This window comes from Electrophorus electricus, chromosome 5 (assembly GCF_041902795.1).
Source record: "Electrophorus electricus isolate QZ-2024a chromosome 5, ASM4190279v1, whole genome shotgun sequence".
In the NCBI taxonomy this organism is placed as follows: Eukaryota; Metazoa; Chordata; class Actinopteri; order Gymnotiformes; family Gymnotidae; genus Electrophorus; species Electrophorus electricus.
Window position 1 is genome coordinate 22288171 of NC_137501.1, and position 18153 is coordinate 22306323.

The following is an 18153-nucleotide window of genomic DNA, read 5'->3' on the forward strand; positions in this document are numbered from 1 at the left end:
TTGGCAAGGCATTGACCTAATTTTGGCAACAACTGCTTTGTCTCATGTTTGTAATCTGGTCAAGTGACAGACATTTTTGAGATTTACAATAAATTGTAGCAAGAAAACCCATATAATCTCAAAATGTCAGCCAGGTTTAGAAAGGTGCCACGGAGGCATGACGTCTGACAATATAAAATGAAAAGTGCTTACTAAGCATTACACTGTGGAAACTTCAAAACAACCCTTCTTCTATATAGCTGATTTCAGAGTCCACAATACTTACCTTTACTCCATAACCAACAATACAATCTGTTTGTACTGGTGACTTCAGAACCCAGACTTTTCCATTATGAAATTAACAGGCTCAGTTTTATTTTGTCTCTGAAACAAGGTAACAAGCACTTCAACAGGTTCCACTGAGAGTCGAACTCAGATGACTGGATTCAGAGTCCAGAGTGCTAACCATTACACCATGGAACCTTAACCAAGTTCCTGGGTGTCCTGTATTGCTGGATTCGGAATCAAGTGCTTATCCCATTACCTAATGGAAGGAACCAAAATGAAGTGTGATGTCTTGTATATTGATGGTGAATCATTTATCTTCCGTAAATTCTCGTTAGCTTAATGCCAACTATGCTACGATAATCAGCATTTACTTTGCCAAAATCACAGGCATTTAAGAATTCCTCACAAAAGGTTAATCGAATCTGAGCCATCAATACAGGCTGCAGCCATTAAAAAAACTTGTTACAAGAAAGTACATGCTAGCTGAAAGGAACAACAAGCATTCACAAGGTTCCACCAAGAGTTGAACTGGGATCACCAAAGACAAGGTTCAGATTCCTAACTATTACACTACAGAAACAACAACAAAAAAATGCTTTTACTCATCTTGTATTGCTGTAATCACAACCACATGTGTATACTGTTACATCAAGCAAAACAACAAAAATATGTTTTGTGTCTTCTGTATCGCTGGATTCAGTGTCTGTAGTACTTGCAAATATATTATACAAATGTTTAAAATATCTTTTGTGTCTTCAATTTTCCCAGATTCAGTGTCAAGCCTGCTTACAATTAAAATCTGCAAACAACAAATCGAACCTTTTTGTCTTGTGTTTCACTGGATTCAGAGTCCACAGTGCTTTCATTTCCACCATAGAACAAGTCCAAAAATGTTTTGTCTTCTGTATTGCTAGATAAAGAGGGCAGAGTGCTTTCTTTATATATCACATCTCCTGTCTTTTTTTTGTAAGACATGAGTTCCTTTAATATAACTTTACCTTGTCCAGTGTCATCAGCACACAGATTGGCAAGGCATTGACCTAATTTTGGCAACAACTGCTTTGTCTCATGTTTGTAATCTGGTCAAGTGACAGACATTTTTGAGATTTACAATAAATTGTAGCAAGAAAACCCATATAATCTCAAAATGTCAGCCAGGTTTAGAAAGGTGCCACGGAGGCATGACGTCTGACAATATAAAATGAAAAGTGCTTACTAAGCATTACACTGTGGAAACTTCAAAACAACCCTTCTTCTATATAGCTGATTTCAGAGTCCACAATACTTACCTTTACTCCATAACCAACAATACAATCTGTTTGTACTGGTGACTTCAGAACCCAGACTTTTCCATTATGAAATTAACAGGCTCAGTTTTATTTTGTCTCTGAAACAAGGTAACAAGCACTTCAACAGGTTCCACTGAGAGTCGAACTCAGATGACTGGATTCAGAGTCCAGAGTGCTAACCATTACACCATGGAACCTTAACCAAGCACCTGGGTGTCCTGTATTGCTGGATTCAGAATCAAGTGCTTATCCAAATACCTAATGGAAGGAACCAAAATGAAGTGTGATGTCTTGTATATTGATGGTGAATCATTTATCTTCCGTGAATTCTCTTTAGCTTAATGCCAACTATGCTATGATAATCAGCATTTACTTTGCCAAAATCACAGGCATTTAAGAATTCCTCACAAAAGGTTAATCGAATCTGATCCATCAATACAGGCTGCAGCCATTAAAAAAACTTTTTACAAGAAAGTACATGCTAGCTGAAAGGAACAACAAGCATTCAATAGGTTCCACCAAGAGTTGAACTGGGATCACCAAAGACAAGGTGCAGATTCCTAACTATTACACTACAGAAACAACAACAAAAAAATGCTTTTACTCATCTTGTATTGCTGTAATCACAACCACATGTGTATACTGTTACATCAAGCAAAACAACAAAAATATGTTTTGTGTCTTCTGTATCGCTGGATTCAGTGTCTGTAGTACTTGCAAATATATTATACAAATGTTTAAAATATCTTTTGTGTCTTCAATTTTCCCAGATTCAGTGTCAAGCCTGCTTACAATTAAAATCTGCAAACAACAAATCGAACCTTTTTGTCTTGTGTTTCACTGGATTCAGAGTCCACAGTGCTTTCATTTCCACCATAGAACAAGTCCAAAAATGTTTTGTCTTCTGTATTGCTAGATAAAGAGGGCAGAGTGCTTTCTTTATATATCACATCTCCTGTCTTTTTTTTGTAAGACATGAGTTCCTTTTATATAACTTTACCTTGTCCAGTGTCATCAGCACACAGATTGGCAAGGCATTGACCTAATTTTGGCAACAACTGCTTTGTCTCATGTTTGTAATCTGGTCAAGTGACAGACATTTTTGAGATTTACAATAAATTGTAGCAAGAAAACCCATATAATCTCAAAATGTCAGCCAGGTTTAGAAAGGTGCCACGGAGGCATGACGTCTGACAATATAAAATGAAAAGTGCTTACTAAGCATTACACTGTGGAAACTTCAAAACAACCCTTCTTCTATATAGCTGATTCTAGAGTCCACAATGCTTACCTTTACTCCATAACCAACAATACAAACTGTTTGTACTCTTGACTTCAGAACCCAGACTTTTCCATTATGAAATTAACAGGCTCAGTTTTATTTTGTCTCTGAAACAAGGTAACAGGCACTTCAACAGGTTCCACTGAGAGTCGAACTCAGATGACTGGATTCAGAGTCCAGAGTGCTAACCATTACACCATGGAACCTTAACCAAGCACCTGGGTGTCCTGTATTGCTGGATTCAGAATCAAGTGCTTATCCAAATACCTAATGGAAGGAACCAAAATGAAGTGTGATGTCTTGTATATTGATGGTGAATCATTTATCTTCCGTGAATTCTCTTTAGCTTAATGCCAACTATGCTATGATAATCAGCATTTACTTTGCCAAAATCACAGGCATTTAAGAATTCCTCACAAAAGGTTAATCGAATCTGATCCATCAATACAGGCTGCAGCCATTAAAAAAACTTTTTACAAGAAAGTACATGCTAGCTGAAAGGAACAACAAGCATTCAATAGGTTCCACCAAGAGTTGAACTGGGATCACCAAAGACAAGGTGCAGATTCCTAACTATTACACTACAGAAACAACAACAAAAAAATGCTTTTACTCATCTTGTATTGCTGTAATCACAACCACATGTGTATACTGTTACATCAAGCAAAACAACAAAAATATGTTTTGTGTCTTCTGTATTGCTGGATTCAGTGTCTGTGGTACTTGCAAATATATTATACAAATGTTTAAAATATCTTTTGTGGCTTCAATTTTCCCAGATTCAGTGTCAAGCCTGCTTACAATTAAAATCTGCAAACAACAAATCGAACCTTTTTGTCTTTTGTTTCACTAGATTCAGAGTCCACAGTGCTTTCAATTCCACCATAGAACAAGTCCAAAAATGTTTTGTCTTCTGTATTGCTAGATAAAGAGGGCAGAGTGCTTTCTTTATATATCACATCTCCTGTCTTTTTTTTGTAAGACATGAGTTCCTTTTATATAACTTTACCTTGTCCAGTGTCATCAGCACACAGATTGGCAAGGCATTGACCTAATTTTGGCAACAACTGCTTTGTCTCATGTTTGTAATCTGGTCAAGTGACAGACATTTTTGAGATTTACAATAAGTTGTAGCAAGAAAACCCATATAATCTCAAAATGTCAGCCAGGTTTAGAAAGGTGCCACGGAGGCATGACGTCTGACAATATAAAATGAAAAGTGCTTACTAAGCATTACACTGTGGAATCTTCAAAACAACCCTTCTTCTATATATCTGATTTCAGAGTCCACAATACTTATCTTCACTCCATAACCAACAATACAATCTGTTTGTACTGGTGACTTCAGAATCCAGACTTTTCCATTATGAAATTAACAGGCTCAGTTTTATTTTGTCTCTGAAACAAGGTAACAGGCACTTCAACAGTTTCCACTGAAAGTCAAACTCAGATGAGTGGATTCAGAGTCCAGAGTGCTAACCAATACACCATGGAACCTTAACCAAGTTCCTGGGTGTCCTGTATTGCTGGATTCAGAATCAAGTGCTTATCCCATTACCTAATGGAAGGAACCAAAATGAAGTGTGATGTCTTGTATATTGATGGTGAATCATTTATCTTCCGTGAATTCTCTTTAGCTTAATGCCAACTATGCTACGATAATCAGCATTTACTTTGCCAAAAGCACAGGCATTTAAGAATTCCTCACAAAAGGTTAATCGAATCTGATCCATCAATACAGGCTGCAGCCATTAAAAAAACTTGTTACAAGAAAGTACATGCTAGCTGAAAGGAACAATAAGCATTCACAAGGTTCCACCAAGAGTTGAACTGGGATCACCAAAGACAAGGTGCAGATTCCTAACTATTACACTACAGAAACAACAACAAAAAAATGCTTTTACTCATCTTGTATTGCTGTAATCACAACCACATGTGTATACTGTTACATCAAGCAAAACAACAAAAATATGTTTTGTGTCTTCTGTATCGCTGGATTCAGTGTCTGTAGTACTTGCAAATATATTATACAAATGTTTAAAATATCTTTTGTGTCTTCAATTTTCCCAGATTCAGTGTCAAGCCTGCTTACAATTAAAATCTGCAAACAACAAATCGAACCTTTTTGTCTTGTGTTTCACTGGATTCAGAGTCCACAGTGCTTTCATTTCCATCATAGAACAAGTCCAAAAATGTTTTGTCTTCTGTATTGCTAGATAAAGAGGGCAGAGTGCTTTCTTTATATATCACATCTCCTGTCTTTTTTTTGTAAGACATGAGTTCCTTTTATATAACTTTACCTTGTCCAGTGTCATCAGCACACAGATTGGCAAGGCATTGACCTAATTTTGGCAACAACTGCTTTGTCTCATGTTTGTAATCTGGTCAAGTGACAGACATTTTTGAGATTTACAATAAATTGTAGCAAGAAAACCCATATAATCTCAAAATGTCAGCCAGGTTTAGAAAGGTGCCACGGAGGCATGACGTCTGACAATATAAAATGAAAAGTGCTTACTAAGCATTACACTGTGGAATCTTCAAAACAACCCTTCTTCTATATATCTGATTTCAGAGTCCACAATACTTATCTTCACTCCATAACCAACAATACAATCTGTTTGTACTGGTGACTTCAGAATCCAGACTTTTCCATTATGAAATTAACAGGCTCAGTTTTATTTTGTCTCTGAAACAAGGTAACAGGCACTTCAACAGTTTCCACTGAAAGTCAAACTCAGATGAGTGGATTCAGAGTCCAGAGTGCTAACCAATACACCATGGAACCTTAACCAAGTTCCTGGGTGTCCTGTATTGCTGGATTCAGAATCAAGTGCTTATCCCATTACCTAATGGAAGGAACCAAAATGAAGTGTGATGTCTTGTATATTGATGGTGAATCATTTATCTTCCGTGAATTCTCTTTAGCTTAATGCCAACTATGCTACGATAATCAGCATTTACTTTGCCAAAAGCACAGGCATTTAAGAATTCCTCACAAAAGGTTAATCGAATCTGATCCTTCAATACAGGCTGCAGCCATTAAAAAAACTTGTTACAAGAAAGTACATGCTAGCTGAAAGGAACAACAAGCATTCACAAGGTTCCACCAAGAGTTGAACTGGGATCACCAAAGACAAGGTGCAGATTCCTAACTATTACACTACAGAAACAACAACAAAAAAATGCTTTTACTCATCTTGTATTGCTGTAATCACAACCACATGTGTATACTGTTACATCAAGCAAAACAACAAAAATATGTTTTGTGTCTTCTGTATCGCTGGATTCAGTGTCTGTAGTACTTGCAAATATATTATACAAATGTTTAAAATATCTTTTGTGTCTTCAATTTTCCCAGATTCAGTGTCAAGCCTGCTTACAATTAAAATCTGCAAACAACAAATCGAACCTTTTTGTCTTGTGTTTCACTGGATTCAGAGTCCACAGTGCTTTCATTTCCACCATAGAACAAGTCCAAAAATGTTTTGTCTTCTGTATTGCTAGATAAAGAGGGCAGAGTGCTTTCTTTATATATCACATCTCCTGTCTTTTTTTTGTAAGACATGAGTTCCTTTTATATAACTTTACCTTGTCCAGTGTCATCAGCACACAGATTGGCAAGGCATTGACCTAATTTTGGCAACAACTGCTTTGTCTCATGTTTGTAATCTGGTCAAGTGACAGACATTTTTGAGATTTACAATAAATTGTAGCAAGAAAACCCATATAATCTCAAAATGTCAGCCAGGTTTAGAAAGGTGCCACGGAGGCATGACGTCTGACAATATAAAATGAAAAGTGCTTACTAAGCATTACACTGTGGAATCTTCAAAACAACCCTTCTTCTATATATCTGATTTCAGAGTCCACAATACTTATCTTCACTCCATAACCAACAATACAATCTGTTTGTACTGGTGACTTCAGAATCCAGACTTTTCCATTATGAAATTAACAGGCTCAGTTTTATTTTGTCTCTGAAACAAGGTAACAGGCACTTCAACAGTTTCCACTGAAAGTCAAACTCAGATGAGTGGATTCAGAGTCCAGAGTGCTAACCAATACACCATGGAACCTTAACCAAGTTCCTGGGTGTCCTGTATTGCTGGATTCAGAATCAAGTGCTTATCCCATTACCTAATGGAAGGAACCAAAATGAAGTGTGATGTCTTGTATATTGATGGTGAATCATTTATCTTCCGTGAATTCTCTTTAGCTTAATGCCAACTATGCTACGATAATCAGCATTTACTTTGCCAAAAGCACAGGCATTTAAGAATTCCTCACAAAAGGTTAATCGAATCTGATCCTTCAATACAGGCTGCAGCCATTAAAAAAACTTGTTACAAGAAAGTACATGCTAGCTGAAAGGAACAACAAGCATTCACAAGGTTCCACCAAGAGTTGAACTGGGATCACCAAAGACAAGGTGCAGATTCCTAACTATTACACTACAGAAACAACAACAAAAAAATGCTTTTACTCATCTTGTATTGCTGTAATCACAACCACATGTGTATACTGTTACATCAAGCAAAACAACAAAAATATGTTTTGTGTCTTCTGTATCGCTGGATTCAGTGTCTGTAGTACTTGCAAATATATTATACAAATGTTTAAAATATCTTTTGTGTCTTCAATTTTCCCAGATTCAGTGTCAAGCCTGCTTACAATTAAAATCTGCAAACAACAAATCGAACCTTTTTGTCTTGTGTTTCACTGGATTCAGAGTCCACAGTGCTTTCATTTCCACCATAGAACAAGTCCAAAAATGTTTTGTCTTCTGTATTGCTAGATAAAGAGGGCAGAGTGCTTTCTTTATATATCACATCTCCTGTCTTTTTTTTGTAAGACATGAGTTCCTTTTATATAACTTTACCTTGTCCAGTGTCATCAGCACACAGATTGGCAAGGCATTGACCTAATTTTGGCAACAACTGCTTTGTCTCATGTTTGTAATCTGGTCAAGTGACAGACATTTTTGAGATTTACAATAAATTGTAGCAAGAAAACCCATATAATCTCAAAATGTCAGCCAGGTTTAGAAAGGTGCCACGGAGGCATGACGTCTGACAATATAAAATGAAAAGTGCTTACTAAGCATTACACTGTGGAATCTTCAAAACAACCCTTCTTCTATATATCTGATTTCAGAGTCCACAATACTTATCTTCACTCCATAACCAACAATACAATCTGTTTGTACTGGTGACTTCAGAATCCAGACTTTTCCATTATGAAATTAACAGGCTCAGTTTTATTTTGTCTCTGAAACAAGGTAACAGGCACTTCAACAGTTTCCACTGAAAGTCAAACTCAGATGAGTGGATTCAGAGTCCAGAGTGCTAACCAATACACCATGGAACCTTAACCAAGTTCCTGGGTGTCCTGTATTGCTGGATTCAGAATCAAGTGCTTATCCCATTACCTAATGGAAGGAACCAAAATGAAGTGTGATGTCTTGTATATTGATGGTGAATCATTTATCTTCCGTGAATTCTCTTTAGCTTAATGCCAACTATGCTACGATAATCAGCATTTACTTTGCCAAAAGCACAGGCATTTAAGAATTCCTCACAAAAGGTTAATCGAATCTGATCCATCAATACAGGCTGCAGCCATTAAAAAAACTTGTTACAAGAAAGTACATGCTAGCTGAAAGGAACAACAAGCATTCACAAGGTTCCACCAAGAGTTGAACTGGGATCACCAAAGACAAGGTGCAGATTCCTAACTATTACACTACAGAAACAACAACAAAAAAATGCTTTTACTCATCTTGTATTGCTGTAATCACAACCACATGTGTATACTGTTACATCAAGCAAAACAACAAAAATATGTTTTGTGTCTTCTGTATCGCTGGATTCAGTGTCTGTAGTACTTGCAAATATATTATACAAATGTTTAAAATATCTTTTGTGTCTTCAATTTTCCCAGATTCAGTGTCAAGCCTGCTTACAATTAAAATCTGCAAACAACAAATCGAACCTTTTTGTCTTGTGTTTCACTGGATTCAGAGTCCACAGTGCTTTCATTTCCACCATAGAACAAGTCCAAAAATGTTTTGTCTTCTGTATTGCTAGATAAAGAGGGCAGAGTGCTTTCTTTATATATCACATCTCCTGTCTTTTTTTTGTAAGACATGAGTTCCTTTTATATAACTTTACCTTGTCCAGTGTCATCAGCACACAGATTGGCAAGGCATTGACCTAATTTTGGCAACAACTGCTTTGTCTCATGTTTGTAATCTGGTCAAGTGACAGACATTTTTGAGATTTACAATAAATTGTAGCAAGAAAACCCATATAATCTCAAAATGTCAGCCAGGTTTAGAAAGGTGCCACGGAGGCATGACGTCTGACAATATAAAATGAAAAGTGCTTACTAAGCATTACACTGTGGAAACTTCAAAACAACCCTTCTTCTATATAGCTGATTTCAGAGTCCACAATACTTACCTTTACTCCATAACCAACAATACAATCTGTTTGTACTGGTGACTTCAGAACCCAGACTTTTCCATTATGAAATTAACAGGCTCAGTTTTATTTTGTCTCTGAAACAAGGTAACAAGCACTTCAACAGGTTCCACTGAGAGTCGAACTCAGATGACTGGATTCAGAGTCCAGAGTGCTAACCATTACACCATGGAACCTTAACCAAGTTCCTGGGTGTCCTGTATTGCTGGATTCGGAATCAAGTGCTTATCCCATTACCTAATGGAAGGAACCAAAATGAAGTGTGATGTCTTGTATATTGATGGTGAATCATTTATCTTCCGTGAATTCTCGTTAGCTTAATGCCAACTATGCTACGATAATCAGCATTTACTTTGCCAAAATCACAGGCATTTAAGAATTCCTCACAAAAGGTTAATCGAATCTGAGCCATCAATACAGGCTGCAGCCATTAAAAAAACTTGTTACAAGAAAGTACATGCTAGCTGAAAGGAACAACAAGCATTCACAAGGTTCCACCAAGAGTTGAACTGGGATCACCAAAGACAAGGTGCAGATTCCTAACTATTACACTACAGAAACAACAACAAAAAAATGCTTTTACTCATCTTGTATTGCTGTAATCACAACCACATGTGTATACTGTTACATCAAGCAAAACAACAAAAATATGTTTTGTGTCTTCTGTATCGCTGGATTCAGTGTCTGTAGTACTTGCAAATATATTATACAAATGTTTAAAATATCTTTTGTGTCTTCAATTTTCCCAGATTCAGTGTCAAGCCTGCTTACAATTAAAATCTGCAAACAACAAATCGAACCTTTTTGTCTTGTGTTTCACTGGATTCAGAGTCCACAGTGCTTTCATTTCCACCATAGAACAAGTCCAAAAATGTTTTGTCTTCTGTATTGCTAGATAAAGAGGGCAGAGTGCTTTCTTTATATATCACATCTCCTGTCTTTTTTTTGTAAGACATGAGTTCCTTTTATATAACTTTACCTTGTCCAGTGTCATCAGCACACAGATTGGCAAGGCATTGACCTAATTTTGGCAACAACTGCTTTGTCTCATGTTTGTAATCTGGTCAAGTGACAGACATTTTTGAGATTTACAATAAATTGTAGCAAGAAAACCCATATAATCTCAAAATGTCAGCCAGGTTTCGAAAGGTGCCACGGAGGCATGACGTCTGACAATATAAAATGAAAAGTGCTTACTAAGCATTACACTGTGGAATCTTCAAAACAACCCTTCTTCTATATATCTGATTTCAGAGTCCACAATACTTATCTTCACTCCATAACCAACAATACAATCTGTTTGTACTGGTGACTTCAGAATCCAGACTTTTCCATTATGAAATTAACAGGCTCAGTTTTATTTTGTCTCTGAAACAAGGTAACAGGCACTTCAACAGTTTCCACTGAAAGTCAAACTCAGATGAGTGGACTCAGAGTCCAGAGTGCTAACCAATACACCATGGAACCTTAACCAAGTTCCTGGGTGTCCTGTATTGCTGGATTCAGAATCAAGTGCTTATCCCATTACCTAATGGAAGGAACCAAAATGAAGTGTGATGTCTTGTATATTGATGGTGAATCATTTATCTTCCGTGAATTCTCTTTAGCTTAATGCCAACTATGCTACGATAATCAGCATTTACTTTGCCAAAAGCACAGGCATTTAAGAATTCCTCACAAAAGGTTAATCGAATCTGATCCATCAATACAGGCTGCAGCCATTAAAAAAACTTGTTACAAGAAAGTACATGCTAGCTGAAAGGAACAACAAGCATTCACAAGGTTCCACCAAGAGTTGAACTGGGATCACCAAAGACAAGGTGCAGATTCCTAACTATTACACTACAGAAACAACAACAAAAAAATGCTTTTACTCATCTTGTATTGCTGTAATCACAACCACATGTGTATACTGTTACATCAAGCAAAACAACAAAAATATGTTTTGTGTCTTCTGTATTGCTGGATTCAGTGTCTGTGGTACTTGCAAATATATTATACAAATGTTTAAAATATCTTTTGTGGCTTCAATTTTCCCAGATTCAGTGTCAAGCCTGCTTACAATTAAAATCTGCAAACAACAAATCGAACCTTTTTGTCTTTTGTTTCACTAGATTCAGAGTCCACAGTGCTTTCAATTCCACCATAGAACAAGTCCAAAAATGTTTTGTCTTCTGTATTGCTAGATAAAGAGGGCAGAGTGCTTTCTTTATATATCACATCTCCTGTCTTTTTTTTGTAAGACATGAGTTCCTTTTATATAACTTTACCTTGTCCAGTGTCATCAGCACACAGATTGGCAAGGCATTGACCTAATTTTGGCAACAACTGCTTTGTCTCATGTTTGTAATCTGGTCAAGTGACAGACATTTTTGAGATTTACAATAAGTTGTAGCAAGAAAACCCATATAATCTCAAAATGTCAGCCAGGTTTAGAAAGGTGCCACGGAGGCATGACGTCTGACAATATAAAATGAAAAGTGCTTACTAAGCATTACACTGTGGAATCTTCAAAACAACCCTTCTTCTATATATCTGATTTCAGAGTCCACAATACTTATCTTCACTCCATAACCAACAATACAATCTGTTTGTACTGGTGACTTCAGAATCCAGACTTTTCCATTATGAAATTAACAGGCTCAGTTTTATTTTGTCTCTGAAACAAGGTAACAGGCACTTCAACAGTTTCCACTGAAAGTCAAACTCAGATGAGTGGATTCAGAGTCCAGAGTGCTAACCAATACACCATGGAACCTTAACCAAGTTCCTGGGTGTCCTGTATTGCTGGATTCAGAATCAAGTGCTTATCCCATTACCTAATGGAAGGAACCAAAATGAAGTGTGATGTCTTGTATATTGATGGTGAATCATTTATCTTCCGTGAATTCTCTTTAGCTTAATGCCAACTATGCTACGATAATCAGCATTTACTTTGCCAAAAGCACAGGCATTTAAGAATTCCTCACAAAAGGTTAATCGAATCTGATCCATCAATACAGGCTGCAGCCATTAAAAAAACTTGTTACAAGAAAGTACATGCTAGCTGAAAGGAACAATAAGCATTCACAAGGTTCCACCAAGAGTTGAACTGGGATCACCAAAGACAAGGTGCAGATTCCTAACTATTACACTACAGAAACAACAACAAAAAAATGCTTTTACTCATCTTGTATTGCTGTAATCACAACCACATGTGTATACTGTTACATCAAGCAAAACAACAAAAATATGTTTTGTGTCTTCTGTATCGCTGGATTCAGTGTCTGTAGTACTTGCAAATATATTATACAAATGTTTAAAATATCTTTTGTGTCTTCAATTTTCCCAGATTCAGTGTCAAGCCTGCTTACAATTAAAATCTGCAAACAACAAATCGAACCTTTTTGTCTTGTGTTTCACTGGATTCAGAGTCCACAGTGCTTTCATTTCCATCATAGAACAAGTCCAAAAATGTTTTGTCTTCTGTATTGCTAGATAAAGAGGGCAGAGTGCTTTCTTTATATATCACATCTCCTGTCTTTTTTTTGTAAGACATGAGTTCCTTTTATATAACTTTACCTTGTCCAGTGTCATCAGCACACAGATTGGCAAGGCATTGACCTAATTTTGGCAACAACTGCTTTGTCTCATGTTTGTAATCTGGTCAAGTGACAGACATTTTTGAGATTTACAATAAATTGTAGCAAGAAAACCCATATAATCTCAAAATGTCAGCCAGGTTTAGAAAGGTGCCACGGAGGCATGACGTCTGACAATATAAAATGAAAAGTGCTTACTAAGCATTACACTGTGGAATCTTCAAAACAACCCTTCTTCTATATATCTGATTTCAGAGTCCACAATACTTATCTTCACTCCATAACCAACAATACAATCTGTTTGTACTGGTGACTTCAGAATCCAGACTTTTCCATTATGAAATTAACAGGCTCAGTTTTATTTTGTCTCTGAAACAAGGTAACAGGCACTTCAACAGTTTCCACTGAAAGTCAAACTCAGATGAGTGGATTCAGAGTCCAGAGTGCTAACCAATACACCATGGAACCTTAACCAAGTTCCTGGGTGTCCTGTATTGCTGGATTCAGAATCAAGTGCTTATCCCATTACCTAATGGAAGGAACCAAAATGAAGTGTGATGTCTTGTATATTGATGGTGAATCATTTATCTTCCGTGAATTCTCTTTAGCTTAATGCCAACTATGCTACGATAATCAGCATTTACTTTGCCAAAAGCACAGGCATTTAAGAATTCCTCACAAAAGGTTAATCGAATCTGATCCTTCAATACAGGCTGCAGCCATTAAAAAAACTTGTTACAAGAAAGTACATGCTAGCTGAAAGGAACAACAAGCATTCACAAGGTTCCACCAAGAGTTGAACTGGGATCACCAAAGACAAGGTGCAGATTCCTAACTATTACACTACAGAAACAACAACAAAAAAATGCTTTTACTCATCTTGTATTGCTGTAATCACAACCACATGTGTATACTGTTACATCAAGCAAAACAACAAAAATATGTTTTGTGTCTTCTGTATCGCTGGATTCAGTGTCTGTAGTACTTGCAAATATATTATACAAATGTTTAAAATATCTTTTGTGTCTTCAATTTTCCCAGATTCAGTGTCAAGCCTGCTTACAATTAAAATCTGCAAACAACAAATCGAACCTTTTTGTCTTGTGTTTCACTGGATTCAGAGTCCACAGTGCTTTCATTTCCACCATAGAACAAGTCCAAAAATGTTTTGTCTTCTGTATTGCTAGATAAAGAGGGCAGAGTGCTTTCTTTATATATCACATCTCCTGTCTTTTTTTTGTAAGACATGAGTTCCTTTTATATAACTTTACCTTGTCCAGTGTCATCAGCACACAGATTGGCAAGGCATTGACCTAATTTTGGCAACAACTGCTTTGTCTCATGTTTGTAATCTGGTCAAGTGACAGACATTTTTGAGATTTACAATAAATTGTAGCAAGAAAACCCATATAATCTCAAAATGTCAGCCAGGTTTAGAAAGGTGCCACGGAGGCATGACGTCTGACAATATAAAATGAAAAGTGCTTACTAAGCATTACACTGTGGAATCTTCAAAACAACCCTTCTTCTATATATCTGATTTCAGAGTCCACAATACTTATCTTCACTCCATAACCAACAATACAATCTGTTTGTACTGGTGACTTCAGAATCCAGACTTTTCCATTATGAAATTAACAGGCTCAGTTTTATTTTGTCTCTGAAACAAGGTAACAGGCACTTCAACAGTTTCCACTGAAAGTCAAACTCAGATGAGTGGATTCAGAGTCCAGAGTGCTAACCAATACACCATGGAACCTTAACCAAGTTCCTGGGTGTCCTGTATTGCTGGATTCAGAATCAAGTGCTTATCCCATTACCTAATGGAAGGAACCAAAATGAAGTGTGATGTCTTGTATATTGATGGTGAATCATTTATCTTCCGTGAATTCTCTTTAGCTTAATGCCAACTATGCTACGATAATCAGCATTTACTTTGCCAAAAGCACAGGCATTTAAGAATTCCTCACAAAAGGTTAATCGAATCTGATCCTTCAATACAGGCTGCAGCCATTAAAAAAACTTGTTACAAGAAAGTACATGCTAGCTGAAAGGAACAACAAGCATTCACAAGGTTCCACCAAGAGTTGAACTGGGATCACCAAAGACAAGGTGCAGATTCCTAACTATTACACTACAGAAACAACAACAAAAAAATGCTTTTACTCATCTTGTATTGCTGTAATCACAACCACATGTGTATACTGTTACATCAAGCAAAACAACAAAAATATGTTTTGTGTCTTCTGTATCGCTGGATTCAGTGTCTGTAGTACTTGCAAATATATTATACAAATGTTTAAAATATCTTTTGTGTCTTCAATTTTCCCAGATTCAGTGTCAAGCCTGCTTACAATTAAAATCTGCAAACAACAAATCGAACCTTTTTGTCTTGTGTTTCACTGGATTCAGAGTCCACAGTGCTTTCATTTCCACCATAGAACAAGTCCAAAAATGTTTTGTCTTCTGTATTGCTAGATAAAGAGGGCAGAGTGCTTTCTTTATATATCACATCTCCTGTCTTTTTTTTGTAAGACATGAGTTCCTTTTATATAACTTTACCTTGTCCAGTGTCATCAGCACACAGATTGGCAAGGCATTGACCTAATTTTGGCAACAACTGCTTTGTCTCATGTTTGTAATCTGGTCAAGTGACAGACATTTTTGAGATTTACAATAAATTGTAGCAAGAAAACCCATATAATCTCAAAATGTCAGCCAGGTTTAGAAAGGTGCCACGGAGGCATGACGTCTGACAATATAAAATGAAAAGTGCTTACTAAGCATTACACTGTGGAATCTTCAAAACAACCCTTCTTCTATATATCTGATTTCAGAGTCCACAATACTTATCTTCACTCCATAACCAACAATACAATCTGTTTGTACTGGTGACTTCAGAATCCAGACTTTTCCATTATGAAATTAACAGGCTCAGTTTTATTTTGTCTCTGAAACAAGGTAACAGGCACTTCAACAGTTTCCACTGAAAGTCAAACTCAGATGAGTGGATTCAGAGTCCAGAGTGCTAACCAATACACCATGGAACCTTAACCAAGTTCCTGGGTGTCCTGTATTGCTGGATTCAGAATCAAGTGCTTATCCCATTACCTAATGGAAGGAACCAAAATGAAGTGTGATGTCTTGTATATTGATGGTGAATCATTTATCTTCCGTGAATTCTCTTTAGCTTAATGCCAACTATGCTACGATAATCAGCATTTACTTTGCCAAAAGCACAGGCATTTAAGAATTCCTCACAAAAGGTTAATCGAATCTGATCCATCAATACAGGCTGCAGCCATTAAAAAAACTTGTTACAAGAAAGTACATGCTAGCTGAAAGGAACAACAAGCATTCACAAGGTTCCACCAAGAGTTGAACTGGGATCACCAAAGACAAGGTGCAGATTCCTAACTATTACACTACAGAAACAACAACAAAAAAATGCTTTTACTCATCTTGTATTGCTGTAATCACAACCACATGTGTATACTGTTACATCAAGCAAAACAACAAAAATATGTTTTGTGTCTTCTGTATCGCTGGATTCAGTGTCTGTAGTACTTGCAAATATATTATACAAATGTTTAAAATATCTTTTGTGTCTTCAATTTTCCCAGATTCAGTGTCAAGCCTGCTTACAATTAAAATCTGCAAACAACAAATCGAACCTTTTTGTCTTGTGTTTCACTGGATTCAGAGTCCACAGTGCTTTCATTTCCACCATAGAACAAGTCCAAAAATGTTTTGTCTTCTGTATTGCTAGATAAAGAGGGCAGAGTGCTTTCTTTATATATCACATCTCCTGTCTTTTTTTTGTAAGACATGAGTTCCTTTTATATAACTTTACCTTGTCCAGTGTCATCAGCACACAGATTGGCAAGGCATTGACCTAATTTTGGCAACAACTGCTTTGTCTCATGTTTGTAATCTGGTCAAGTGACAGACATTTTTGAGATTTACAATAAATTGTAGCAAGAAAACCCATATAATCTCAAAATGTCAGCCAGGTTTAGAAAGGTGCCACGGAGGCATGACGTCTGACAATATAAAATGAAAAGTGCTTACTAAGCATTACACTGTGGAAACTTCAAAACAACCCTTCTTCTATATAGCTGATTTCAGAGTCCACAATACTTACCTTTACTCCATAACCAACAATACAATCTGTTTGTACTGGTGACTTCAGAACCCAGACTTTTCCATTATGAAATTAACAGGCTCAGTTTTATTTTGTCTCTGAAACAAGGTAACAAGCACTTCAACAGGTTCCACTGAGAGTCGAACTCAGATGACTGGATTCAGAGTCCAGAGTGCTAACCATTACACCATGGAACCTTAACCAAGTTCCTGGGTGTCCTGTATTGCTGGATTCGGAATCAAGTGCTTATCCCATTACCTAATGGAAGGAACCAAAATGAAGTGTGATGTCTTGTATATTGATGGTGAATCATTTATCTTCCGTGAATTCTCGTTAGCTTAATGCCAACTATGCTACGATAATCAGCATTTACTTTGCCAAAATCACAGGCATTTAAGAATTCCTCACAAAAGGTTAATCGAATCTGAGCCATCAATACAGGCTGCAGCCATTAAAAAAACTTGTTACAAGAAAGTACATGCTAGCTGAAAGGAACAACAAGCATTCACAAGGTTCCACCAAGAGTTGAACTGGGATCACCAAAGACAAGGTGCAGATTCCTAACTATTACACTACAGAAACAACAACAAAAAAATGCTTTTACTCATCTTGTATTGCTGTAATCACAACCACATGTGTATACTGTTACATCAAGCAAAACAACAAAAATATGTTTTGTGTCTTCTGTATCGCTGGATTCAGTGTCTGTAGTACTTGCAAATATATTATACAAATGTTTAAAATATCTTTTGTGTCTTCAATTTTCCCAGATTCAGTGTCAAGCCTGCTTACAATTAAAATCTGCAAACAACAAATCGAACCTTTTTGTCTTGTGTTTCACTGGATTCAGAGTCCACAGTGCTTTCATTTCCACCATAGAACAAGTCCAAAAATGTTTTGTCTTCTGTATTGCTAGATAAAGAGGGCAGAGTGCTTTCTTTATATATCACATCTCCTGTCTTTTTTTTGTAAGACATGAGTTCCTTTTATATAACTTTACCTTGTCCAGTGTCATCAGCACACAGATTGGCAAGGCATTGACCTAATTTTGGCAACAACTGCTTTGTCTCATGTTTGTAATCTGGTCAAGTGACAGACATTTTTG

At 36.7% G+C, this 18153-nt stretch overlaps 5 non-coding genes across 5 annotated transcripts; all 5 read right to left on the reverse strand.

Annotated features, from left to right (window-relative positions):
- Positions 1-390: 390 nt before the first annotated feature.
- On the reverse strand, positions 391-462 carry trnaq-cug (transfer RNA glutamine (anticodon CUG)). Its single transcript has one exon. It is a non-coding gene; the product is annotated as a tRNA-Gln (tRNA).
- A 1219-nt stretch (positions 463-1681) lies between these two features.
- trnaq-cug (transfer RNA glutamine (anticodon CUG)) lies at positions 1682-1753 on the reverse strand. The gene has a single exon. It is a non-coding gene; the product is annotated as a tRNA-Gln (tRNA).
- Positions 1754-2972: 1219 nt separating this feature from the next.
- On the reverse strand, positions 2973-3044 carry trnaq-cug (transfer RNA glutamine (anticodon CUG)). Its single transcript has one exon. It is a non-coding gene; the product is annotated as a tRNA-Gln (tRNA).
- Positions 3045-9427: 6383 nt separating this feature from the next.
- trnaq-cug (transfer RNA glutamine (anticodon CUG)) lies at positions 9428-9499 on the reverse strand. The gene has a single exon. It is a non-coding gene; the product is annotated as a tRNA-Gln (tRNA).
- Positions 9500-17173: 7674 nt separating this feature from the next.
- Positions 17174-17245, reverse strand: trnaq-cug (transfer RNA glutamine (anticodon CUG)). Its single transcript has one exon. It is a non-coding gene; the product is annotated as a tRNA-Gln (tRNA).
- Positions 17246-18153: the final 908 nt, after the last annotated feature.